This window comes from Capra hircus, chromosome 4, assembly GCF_001704415.2.
Source record: "Capra hircus breed San Clemente chromosome 4, ASM170441v1, whole genome shotgun sequence".
Classification (NCBI taxonomy): domain Eukaryota; kingdom Metazoa; phylum Chordata; class Mammalia; order Artiodactyla; family Bovidae; genus Capra; species Capra hircus.
In genome coordinates this window covers 111,993,574-112,006,647 of record NC_030811.1, presented here as the reverse complement: position 1 = coordinate 112,006,647, position 13,074 = coordinate 111,993,574, and the positions used below count along the sequence as shown (strand labels likewise).

The window sequence follows — 13,074 nt, the reverse complement described above, 5'->3', positions numbered from 1 at the left end:
AAAGATGTGGGGCTTTCCCAGTGGCTCAGTGGCAAAGAATCCTTCTGCCAGTGCAGGAGACACAGGTCCAATCCCTGGTCCAGGAAAAACCAACATGCCACGGAGCAACTAAGCCCGTGAGCCACAACTGTTGAGGCTGTGTTCTCAAGCGCAAGAGCTGGAACTACCGAAGCCCGCAAGTGCTGGAGCCTGTGGGAGAAGCCTACGCGCCAACTCGGGAAAACCCACATAGCAACAAAGACCCAGCGCAGCCCCAAATTAATTAAATTATAAACAAAAAAAGTTATCAAAAACAGCCAGCACACACTCACAAACAGAAGGAAAAAAAGAAAGAAAAGATTTAAGTGTGAAAGGCAATGTCTGACTAAAGTAATCTCATGTCCTGTGGGATTTGCCAATAGGAGCACCTAAATTCTGGCCGCAGTCAGCTTTTATTCATGACAAACAAGACGCTCGCTATTGGAAGTCACATTGTGGGTCTGGTTGTACCTCAGATTCACACAGACCCAGGGTCAAATCCCAGTAACATCATTTCTTGCTTTGTGTGCATGAGCAAGTCCCTCAGTCTCTCAGAGGCTCGTTTCCTTCATGTCCAGGTATGCATAATAGTACTGATCCTGCCGCGCTGTTGGAGAATTATTTGAGAGAGCAGTGCCTCGCATTACATGAAAGGCATTGAGGCAGTGTGGCGTGGCCGCTCGGAATTCTGGTTTCACAGTCAACTGTCCAAGTTCTTCTATTTAAAAAATATATTGATTTATTTATTTGGCTGTTCCAAGTGTTAGTTGCAGCATTTGGGGTCTTTCAGTAGTAGAAAGCAGGATATTATTCCCTGACCAAGGATCAAATCTGGCCCCCCTGTGTTGGGAGTGTAGCATCTGAGCCACTGGACCACCGGGGAAGTCCCCAGCCATCCCAACTTATGACATTTAACTTCATGACCTTGGAAACATAGCCTGGTAATCACATTCACATCTCCTAGAGCTGTGACGGGAAGTGACAGGGAGGTGACCCGTGTACGAGACTTCGAGCCGTACTTGCCCAGTATTTGGAGGTGCTCACTACTCTCATATGCTGACCTCAAAGAATGGTCAAGCAGATGGGTGTCTACACCTGTGATTCTTGGCACATCGTGAGCAAACAATAGGTGGAAATTGCTGTCCCTGTCATGTAAAGTAATCCAGTGTGGAGTCCCCCCTTGCCAGGAGCACCCTTGATGAGACACACCTGGCTCTTCATTGTGGAGTTCCTTATGGCCACAGAAGCATCTGGTCCGGCACTTAACATCTCTCATGATCCTTCTCCAAAGCCAGGATAAGCTCTACAGCCCCCAGGAAACTTTTTTTTTTCCCCTTGCCCAGCTCAGAAGGTTTTGCCATCCCATTATGCTATGGCACTTCCAGGCTTGTTACATTGGAGAAGTGGAATTAGTCACAATGTACATATTCATGAAATATGAGACATTCTGTATTCTGAGTAGTTTTGCCTGCAAAGTCATGTGTCCTCTCCACCATAAGTTACTTTATATTAAGCATAGCTTTGGAAAAGGAGGACAGTGAGAAGGTCATTCCAAGGCAGATGCATGAGTGAGGGATCTTTGCAACCTGACGCAGGTGAAGAACTGGTGGCCAAAGGGTTGATGGTTTTCTCCAGCTCTGAAATAGTCAGATCATGGGCAGTGGGGAGCTTTCGATGGCCTGGCTCTCTTGAAGTAACTCAGAAAAATTGCTCTGAACTTCAGGGCTCCAGGAGAGAAGGGAAATTATGTTGCATTTTCAATAATGTGGCTTCCCTCATAGCTCAGTTGGTAAAGAATCCACCTGCAATGCAGGAGAGCCCGGTTTGATTCCTGGGTTGGGAAGATCCACTGCAGGAGACCTGGATTTGATCCCGAGGCTAGAAGATTCACTGGAGAAGGGAAAGGCTACCCACTCCAGTGTTCTGGCCTGGAGAATTCCATGGACTGTATAAGCTCTCAAAGTTCTTAGTTATTCTGATTGGGGTGTTTTGTTGGGTTTTTTTCTGTAATTTGCTGAACCATCCTTCTTATTGCTGAATGCTTGAATTGCTTCCATTTTTCTCTTTTTGTTTTTGTAGCTAACATTGGTAGAAAATATAAATAAATAATAAGCAGTGACTAGAACTATTCTATTCTAATTCTAGTGACTAGAATTATTTCTATGTCTTTATATCTGAAGTGAACAAATTGATGGGGCAGATGGCTTCTGACTTGGAAGACTCCTAGTAGAGGTGGCATTTGACCTGGATCTGGACAAGGCAGCAGGAGTGTGGATATTGAGGGGCAGAAGTGGGTGGGTGGGCAACAAGGACTCAGCCAGGCGTGGGGGCACCGGGTCTGTGGCGGGCTGGCCAGGGCGTCCTCTCAGGGCAGCACAGGGCAGTGGTGAGGGCGGGTTTCTTAGAAAGAGTGGAAAGTAAAACTGAAAAGCTGAATTCACTTATTTTAGAAATCAAGACATTCACTGTAAAAGTTCCAGTGTTTCCTGAGAAAAACCTGACTGGTAAGACTCCTGAATTGCAGGGTTTATTGCTCAAAACAGTACATTTTTCTTTAATACCAGAGCTGAGTGAGGAATAAGTTTATATTTTGATTCCAGGTAACAGCACAAGCTATTTCTGTGATAGGCTAATCCTTAAACAGCTATGGAGTGGAGGTACCCAAATCCTGCTTTTACAATGGAGTCAGTCAACCTCTTCATTATTTTAATTATACTCTTGTTAATGAACTTCAATAAACTTTACTGTTTCCAAACAGTTTGAACAAGACAACTATTTAATAAATAAAAAACCAAATGAGCCAAAAACGGCTTTTTTAAACCTAAGAAATGATTGCAGAATAAATTGTTAAACCAAATATTAAAACAACAAAGTGTGTAGATACTGTTAAAGTCTTCTTGGCGTTCAGCGCTTAGCTAGAACATAATAAATAACATATTAGTCTTAGTTTTTCCCTCAATTTGTGAGTCAATAATTTCTATTAACAGTTCATAAAATGGCACGTCAACATGAAATATAAGTGCGTTTCTTATAGAATGCTGAAGCAATAAAATCCCCACAGAAGTCGAGAAAGCAAATTAGCTATTCTTCCTTCTCCTACCTTGATGTTTAAGAAAGATTAACTTTTCTCTGGGTGTCGCAGATGTTTGTTATTTTTTAAAAACTCATGAAAGAAGCACATAAACGAGAACAGTCACTGCCTTCTTTAGCAGGCTGCGGGCATGAACGGACTTGTTAGAAAACCCTCAGTGGAGGACTTTATAACACGTGGAAACATTAGATTATACACATTCTCACAAAATGGTCTTTCTTTCAGAAGAGCATCTTCTTAAAGCCATCCAACAAAAACATCCAAGTGTAAGTTTTCAAAAACCTCCGTTAAAATTCCACAGTCCCAAGCTGACTTCATTCATTTGGCCACTGAATACGTATTTATTTATTGCTTCTTGTATGTATGTACAAGAGGGGTTTCCCTGGTGGCACTGATGGTAAAGAATCTGTCCACATGTATAAGAAATCGCACTGGGTGCAACGGTTTCCTTAAGCACTGATTTCTCTAAAAATATATATTTGTATTAGTGAGTACCTTTTCATTGTTTTATATTAACGGTTTCTTCTCTGTGTATTCCTAGTAATTATGTAAGCTTCTTATGGAAGGGAAGTGATCTTTGCGTGTGCGGTTGCTTCAGTGATACCTTTGCACTCATTCCTGAGGAAGGCAGGTAGGGAGACTTTTGGAAAGGGATGGGGGGTGTAGTGGGCTTTCCCAGTGGCCCAGTGGGTGAAGAATCTGCCTGCAGTTCAGGAGACTTGAGGTGGATCCCTGGATCAGGGGAGGCAGGAGGCAGGAGACTGGGGAGCCCAGTGCAGGCTCCCCCTGGGGAGCAAATGGGAGAGATGGATTGCTGTGAATTGAGCTGGGCGAAGGGCAAGGGAGCCAAGGACCGAAGGCACCTAAAGACATGGGACAGGATGAACAGCGAGACCCCAGGATCAGAGTTCAGATCCCAGCCTTACCACCTCCTGCCTCTGTGACCTGGACAACTTGCTCACCTCTCTACTCTTCTCCTTTGTTGTTGTTTTTTAGTTGCTAAGTCATGTCTGACTCTTGTGCGAACCCATAGACTATAGCCCTCCAGGCTCCTCTGTTCATGGGATTTTCCAGGCAAGAAATACTGGAGTGGGTTGCTATGCCCTCCTCCAGGGGATCTTCCCAACCTAGGGATTTAATCTGCGTCTCCTGCGTTGGAGGCGGATTCTTTACCACCAAGCCGCCAGGGAAGCCCACACCTCTGCTTCCTCATTTAATAAAAGGGAGGAGATAATGGTAGTAATAATAATAATTGTATCTACCTCATAGGCTTGTTGGGAGAGTTGCTGCTGCTGCTGCTGCTGCTAAGTCACTTCAGTCGTGTCTGACTCTGTGAGACCCCATAGACGGCAGCCAACCAGGCTCCGCCATCCCTGGGATTCTCCAGGCAAGAACACTGGAGTGGGTTGCCATTTCCTTCTCCAATGCATGAAAGTGAAAAGTGAAAGTGAAGTCGCTCAGTCGTGCCCGACTCTTAGCGACCCCATGAACTGCAGCCTACCAGGCTCCTTTGTCCATGGGATTTTCCAGGCAAGAGTACTGGAGTGGGTTGCCATTGCCTTCTCTGAGTTGGGAGGGTTAAATGGAGTCAATATATATATAAAGTTTTTAGGGTGGTGTCAGACGTGTAGTAAGCGATGGATCAATTTCAGCTGTTATTACGGTTAGAGATCCCCTTAGAGGGAAGGCCATGCAGTCAGAGAGGTCAGCCTGAGCTAGGATGGTGACGTTCTCAAAGCCATTCCAGACCCCTTTCCTGGAAGATGTGCATACAAGGTGTGCATTTTGTATCCCTACATCATTGTTCCTCAGTTACCTCTGTCTTCAAAAAAACAAGTTTATCTGTATGAACAAATACAGAGTCTACAGCATGCATCCTATAATCATGTGCTGACATAGAAACTGTAAGGAATCAGTGTCATTTATCTGTCTTTCATCACATTTAGGGTGATAGGGTGAATGAGCACCATGTTAGGAGTCCAGAGACATGGGTTTGGGACTACATCTAACCTTGTCACTGACTAGCCGTGACCTTAAGCATGTCCCTTCTTCTGTACGAGGTCTCTGACTCCTTTCCTGTAAAATGAGGATAGCCTTTGGGGCTCCCAGAAGGCCTTTCAACTCTAGTAGTCTGTGCTAAGGCATCCCTGAGTTCTAGCTAATAACAGTTTCAAGTGGGAATGGTGTTCATTCATCACACTATACTGAGTAAAATCAGAGAGCAGGAAGACCAAGGATACAGACCTCCTAAAGGTGGCACCCATGAGCTCCATCCCCACCACCCACAGGAGTGAGGACAGGAAGCTCACCCTTGACCAACAAGGTGTTCAGTCACATTTCAGGAACTGTGTCCTACAAGCCTGTAGCAGGAGAAAGCAGCAAAGATCTTATTGCTGAAATGTAATTGTGTTGCCTCCTCGGGCCCCTGACACTGCTCTGCCTGTCCATTCTGTGTCCCGCTGGCCCAGAAGTCTGGACTGAACCGGCGCGAGGGCATGTCCAAGTCCCATAGAGGCCAGTGCAGCAGCTGCTGGGAGGTTTGCAGTGTAACTGTTTCTAATAGTAGGTTAAGTGTTTTAAATGGAGGGCCTTGGGCCCAAGGGGAAAATAGCACTGCAGTTATTCTGAATTACTGCAGAATTAGATGGTCTGCCCTGTAGGTGGCGCTAGTGGTGAAGAACCCGCAGGAGACTGGCGGGACGTGGGTTTGATCCCTGAATTGGGAAGATCCCCTGAAGGAGGGCATGGCAACCCACTCCAGTATTCTTGCCTGGAGAATCCCTATGGACAGAGGAGCCTGGCGGGCTACAGCCTATAGGGTCGCAGAGTCAGACACAACTGAAGCAGGTTAGCACACACACATACACACTGTAAGAAAATGTTCAGATAAGTGGGGTTTGCAGCTTTACACGCACAAGTTTGTTGTTATTGTAGCCACTTTGGTGTCTGAATCTTGGGCTAGCAGGTGACGCTGAACTAGGTGTGTGAGCATATCGTATTTATAGTGTCTGAGTTTTTGTTTCTTCACTTGGGAAATGGCAATATTAAAAGCATCCACTTCATAGGGAAGCTGTAAGGACAGATTTCTAGAAGTGGCAGGTGACGTACAGCTTTATCTGCAGAGCCAGGACGTTGGAAACTCAATGTTGAACAATAGGTGAATGGTTGAGCCAATTATTGTACAGCCATATGATGTTCATTAGAGTAACAAGCCATTCTTTCACTGATGTAAAAGTAATTACAGCCAGCTGAGATCCAAAGTGATGAGGAAGTCTTAACTGGGTAGAGGGGAAATAGTAATTATAATCACTAATATGTATATAGTGGTCATATCCCAGATCCTAGGTAAGTCTTGCATTTGTAACTACTCATTAAATCCTCAGAATAACCCTAAGAAAGAGCTACTATTATTATATAAACTCATTTTGCACATGAGGCTACTGGGGCAAAGTAATATTAAAAATCTATTGGGGGCTTCCCTTGTGGTCCAGTGGTAGAGAACCTGCCTTGCACTGCAGAGGACACTGGTTCAGTCCCTTATATGGGAAGATCACACATGCCACTGGGCAACTAAGCCCATTCACCACAACTACCGAGCCTGCGCACCTAGAGCGTATGCTCAACAGCAGAAGCCACCGCGGTGAGAAGCCCGCACGCCACAACTAAAGAGCAGCCCCCGCTCTCCGCAGCTGGAGAAAGCCCTGCGTGCCGCAGTAAAGACCCAGCGCGGCCGAAAGCAAGTTTGGGTTTTTTTAATTAAAGAAAAAAAAAACCATATCTGGCCAGTAGGTGGCCAGGCCGGAATTAGTATAAAGGAAGTGGGGGTGTGTGTGTGGTTAGGAAGCAGAGTGGACGAAAGATGTCTCCGCCAGGTGTCACCTAACTAAGATTTCCTTGATAAATGTAGAAGGGCATGGCTGTGTTGCAGATGAATGAAACACACCATTATAGCAGTGCTGGCATCGGAGCCTAGCAGCCCGCCCAAAATACAGATGGAAACCGCGACATACTCTGCGTGGAAAGCCCTTCACGTATCAAGGTTGGCGGCTGATGGTTCCGTAAACTTAATATCCGATTACAGACCTTTTTTTTTTTTTTTTTTTGCCTGCCTGTTCTACGCTGCCTGCCTTTCTTTATTGAACACAAACTGTGACGTCCTGACGGAATCCAAGACAATTTGTAAGACACCGTGTCAGGCCCTTTTTAGTCCCAGTACCCCCTGGTGATCCAAGGTTGGGGTCTAAAAACTAGAACAGAACAGAGACAAGGAAGAAAACACCGACTTGCCACAAATACATGTAGAGCGAAGGAGGTATTTTTGTTTAAAAGACAGACAGCTGAGGAACAGTTTATTTGATCCCTGCTGCTTGAGGGACAGTGGGGAAAGAAAGGTGTTTTTGTGATCACTCTTCAGCGTTCCCTGCGCGGCTTGGTTCGCACAGTGGCAACAAGAACATGAGCTCTAATAATACATCGCCACCAACCACAGATATGTTGCTGGCGTTATGCACAGTAGTAACTAACATTCAGCCCCCTTTTGATTACTTCCAGGCCTGTGACATTTAGATGGCTGCACATTTCTCCTAACCTCAGAAAGTTCAGAGTTGACAGCATACATCCCATAATCACGTGCTGACATAGCAACTGCAAGGCGTCGGTGTCATTTATCTGTCTTTCATCACGTTTAGGGTGATAGGCTGAATGAGCACCGTATTAGGAGTCCGAAGACGAGGGTTTGAGGCTACGTCTAACCTTGTCACTGACTAGCTGTGACCTTGAGCATGTCCCTTCACCTCTGCAAGGCCTTGGACTCCCTTTCTATAAAATAAGGCTAGAGTTTGGGGCCCCCAGAAGCCTCGAATAGTCTGTGCTAAGGCATCACTGAGTTCCAGCTAATAACAGTTTCAAATGAAAATGGTGTTCATTCATCACATTCCACTAATAAAATCACAGAGCAGAATGTCCCTGAAAGTGGGCATCTTAGATGCTTGTGATCGTCACCCGTCAGCTGGTGACGGCTCATGGAGTTCTCCAAGCAAGCCATGCATCCCCTTTTCTAAAAGGAGACGTGGGAATGTCAACGTACATTTAAGCATTTTAATGTCAAATGCCTCTGCACTGTTCCTTTTTAAATGTTTTTAAATTTATTTTCAATGGGAAGGTAATGGTTTTACCATGTTGTGTGGGTTTCTGCCATGCATCAACATGAATCAGCCGTAAGTGTACATATATCCCCTCCCTCTTGAGCCTCCCTCCCACCCCACCCCCTCACATTGTTTTTCAGTTTCTTTCTGTGGAATCATCACTCTCAAAGTTAGTCAATCACAGCATTATCGGGAAAGATAAACATGGTTTTTTTTTAATATCACCTAAGTCTCTCCTATACTAAATTTTATTCTATTACAACATGCTTGAAAATGTGTGGTTTGTAGGTTTGGTCAGCAAGTGCATATTTTCTGAGCAAACTAACGTATAATGTGAAAAGACTAGTTTTCCCTGTTTCCCACTTCTTGTATTTGCGGGTGCCCTTCACTGGTAACTACACCAATTCCCACAAGTCACTCCACATGGACACTGTTTGCCAGATACCTGTTTCCCTGGTCAGAGAGCCGTGTGTTAATGATATCCTTCTGTGTAGACCGTCTCATGCAGAAAGACTCATAAATGCATAACTGGTTTTCTAGATTGATTTTTTTTTTTTTCCCCACAAAAGTCTAACGAACTCCTGTACTCAAATCCTAGGGACACACGTGTGTTTGGTAGCTTGCGCCTGCTGCCTGGACAGACTCTGTGTGTCTGCTCCGAAAGACCAAATATCATCCCAGCGGACCTGACCTAGTTGAACATAAATACACCATTGAGGAGCGACTGGCTTCAGAATTAATAAAATTTATAAATAAATAGGATGGCCTTGCAAAGAGGCTAAACTTGAAGTGCCTCGTAAGTAATTTTCATAAGACAGGGCACTAGGCTTTAGCTGCCCTGCTAGTGACAGAAGCTGTGAAGTGAAATTGTTTGGTAGGAGGCAATCAGATTGTTCATACTTTGCAAGGTTAAAAAATGAATTGAACCCATAATAGGATCATAATACAGAGCCTTATATTTTTTGGTAAGGTGCTGATCAAGCCTAGAAGGTCAGGGTTTGGGCTGGTTTAACTACTCAAGTAATTTGACACTCTTCCTTTCAATCTGTTAGGTCTCTGAGTAGGTGTGAATATGTTTGTAAGTCAGTTCTAATGAGGTGGATGAAACTGGAGCCTATTATACAGAGTGAAGTAAGTCAGAAAGAAAAGCACCAATACAGTATATTAACATATATATATGGACTTTAGAAAGATGGTAATGACAACCCTGTACATGAGGCAGAAAAGAGACACAGATATAAAGAACAGAGTTTTGAACTCTATGGGAGAAGGCAAGGATGGGATGATTCGAGAGAATAGCATTGAAACATGTATATTACCATATGTGAAATAGATGACCGGTCCAAGTTTGATGCATCAAACAGGGCACTCAAAGCCGGCACACTGGGACAAACCAGAGGGATGGGATGGGGAAAGAGGTGGGAGGGGGGTTCGGATGGGGGACACGTGTACACCCATGTCTGATTCATGTCAATGTATGGCAAAAACCACCATGATATTATAAAGTAGTTAGCCTCCAATTATAATAAATTAATTTTTTTAAAGACAAGAGCCTCTCAATTTCAGTTTTTGTGGCTTATAGAGTACACTCGCTGGATTCTCTAAGCTCCTAGCAATACAGCTCCGTCTGCATCTGAGATGCTCACTGATTAAAATTTAGAGAGGTGAGCAGCCGCTGTTCTCCCAGACCCGCCAGTGAAGCCCATTAAAGAATCAGCTGAAAAGAAGGCACCCATCATGGAGGCTGGAAAGGAAGCTCCATGATCTCGCTTCCCTTGAGGATATTATTCAGAAAAGAGGAATATTTTTCACTTCTTTTCACCTAAGCTGAATTTTAAGAAGTAACCATACAAGATGAAGCTGAGAATTATTATAATTGGGTCTTTGGTAGAGACAAACTGTACTGTGTCTTTTTTTTTTTTTTAATTTCTCCTGAAAGGTCACTGGATACAAAGACAGTCTCTGAATTTATTGAAAGGAAAGCTCCAAAGCTGTTATATGCAGCTCTGTATATGCCTATTTGTATTTCACACTCTCTTTTGTCAACTAGTAACAAACAGACCAGATGGAATTCAACCTGAGAATTTCTTTACCATCTTCTAAAGATTCACTTCAAGGATTTATTTCCAAACAATGAGGGAAAATACTTCTAACTTAAAAGAAGAAAAAAACAAAGCCCCCGACACTTGTCCTGTTAGGTGGTATCCTTTCTGCCTTCAGAGTGGCAGATGTTCAAAGTTCACCTGGGTGAATGTGGACAGAAGGTCTTTAGGTATCTCTTCAGCTCCTTTGCCAAGGAAGCGCATTTTTGACCTGGCGGCCTTTGCTGCATTTGAGCTAAAAAGACTGCTCTAATGTAAGCAGGGCTATGCTTGCATTATAGTGTGAACCCAGTCTCAATGCAGTGACGCATTTTGAGCTATTTTCTGAGGGACTAGTTAGGTCTCAACAGTGTGTCTCAGTTTTGGATTCCAAATTAGCTAAGTGGGCATCATGACGTTGCCCCCCAGGTAACAGGGTCTTTGGGCCCCTCTGATGCAAAGAGACGGGAAAGCGGTGAGAGCCAGGCGTTTGTGGCTGTTTAGTCACTCAGTGGTGTCTGATTCTTTGCAATTCCATGGACTGTAGCCCGCCAGGCTCCCTCTGTCCATGGGATTTCCCAGGCAAGAAAATGGGATTGGGTGGCCATTTCTTTCTCCAGGGGATCTTCCTGACTCAGGGATCGAAGTCATGTCTCCTGCATGGGCGGGCAAATTCTTTACACTGAGCCAGCGGTATAGCCAGGCTTAGTTCAGTTCAGTTCAGTTCAGTCGCTCAGTCGTGTCCGACTCTGCGACCCCATGAATCGCAGCACGCCAGGCCTCCCTGTCCATCACCAACTCCCGGAGTTCACTCAGACTCACGTCCATCGAGTCAGTGATGCCATCCAGCCGTCTCTACTTCAGTGTGAATCCTGGGTCCGACACTTGCTGCTTTGAGAATTGCTTAACTTCCCGGGGCGTAGTATTCTCATCTTTAAAAACATGTGAAAATAGTGGTATCTATATCATAGGATGTGAAATGAAGTTGTTTTGCAAAAGATAGTTGCCTTGTTCACATTTTACAAGATTAGAAAATGTATTTAACCCCAAAGGAGATCATAACACAGAGCCTGATACTTTTTGTAAGAAGGCAGCTGAGCCTAAAAACTGATCATTGGGGCCAATCTATATATGGTCATGTAAATTAAATAACTTAATTTTTGTAAAGTGGTTAGAACAGTACCTGGCACTTAATAAGTATTTTGTTAGTGTTAGCTATCATTATTAGTGAAAAGTCAGAGGTATGCTAATCACAGTCAAGGAGTCCCTTGCAGAAGTCATAATTGAGAAATAAAATATTAAGCAAAGTTTTTAAGCTATTTAAAATTTCACTTGTCAGGCATGGCGTTAATCATATTATATTCATTGTCTTGTTAAAGACTACAAGATTCCTTGAGGAATACATATTTTACTCTGTTAAAAAGAAAATTAAATTACATATATATATATATATATATATATATATATTTAAAACAGAGAAGGCAATGGCACCCCACTCCAGTACTCTTGCCTGGAAAATCCCATGGGCGGAGGAGCCTGGTAGGCTGAAGTCCATGGGGTCGCACAGAGTTGGACACAACTGAAGCGACTTAGCAGCAGCAGCATATATTTAAAAAGAAAAAAGATTAAACAATGAGCTTTGAAGGAGTATGTATTTTCTGTTTTTATATGTAGACCAAATACCCATTAATACAAGTTAAATTTCGTTTCTTAAACATTTCTTAAATACCACACATTATCCCATCATGCTGTATTCCTTTTGACTTTTTGAAAGTCCTTTCTCAGGAATTCTTGTTTGCTTGTTTGTTAGTGTGTTTACCCATTTGGGGAGGTAGACAAGTCCTATTATTTTAAATTTACAGAAGACGACACGGAGTTTTGTGTAACCGGGGGGACCATCCAAGATCATAAAGTGAGTTCTGGTCCAGGGCCATAGCCGTAACCCAGCTCCAGGTCCTGTGGGGCCTTGATTACAGCCCTTGGCTGTGCTGGGCCGGGGACTGTGTCGGCCTCATTTTGCATCTGCCAAACGACCTTTACCAAGAACTGAATAAAACTGTCAGCTTTGCATGATTTCCAACGCTATTGATTGCACACCTATTCTTCATTCATCTTGTGGATAGTAAATCCATCCATTTAAAGACAAGAATTCAGCGTTCAGCTGTGATCTGCTACACACATGTCCACTTTCCTTCCATTTTCTTTGAACGGAGCACAGTAAAATCTATTGTACGGCTCACTGGCGTGATATCGCTTTGATAGACACTGAGTGACCTAATATACACACTCCAGTGTACTCTAATCTGTGGTCTCCCAGCTCCCACTCGGCAGGAATTCTGAGATGTTGATGGAACCCCGTGATTTAACAGAGCAGCCGAGCTGCCCTTTGACCCCTCACACTGCTTCTGACAGCTGCCTGCCATGTGTAGAGAAAAACCGCACAGGCTGAAACCCTGTCGCAGAGTAAAGGTCCTTGAACAAACATACAAGCATGATCATGCTACTATTCTAAAATTAAATTGCTTTAAAAAGAAAAAAAAACTGAATTTGCAGTGGGAAAAGTTTACAGCTGAAGACCCAAGGCACCCTAGAGTGTACCAAGTACCTTCTCCTTTTAAAAAAGAAAACAAAATAACACATATGTACTTGAGTTACCTATCTTTTTCAAATGAGTTAAGCCAGTTCATCAATGCCCAGATTTTTCTACTCTGACACAGTAACAGGCCTGCCAGAAATGATG

The 13,074-nt window shown here is 43.8% G+C and overlaps 1 protein-coding gene across 2 annotated transcripts in view; it reads left to right on the top strand.

Annotated features, from left to right (window-relative positions):
- Positions 1-13,074, top strand: part of CDK14 (cyclin dependent kinase 14) — a 673,238-nt gene that overhangs the window by 620,000 nt on the left and 40,164 nt on the right. The window lies entirely within an intron of this gene.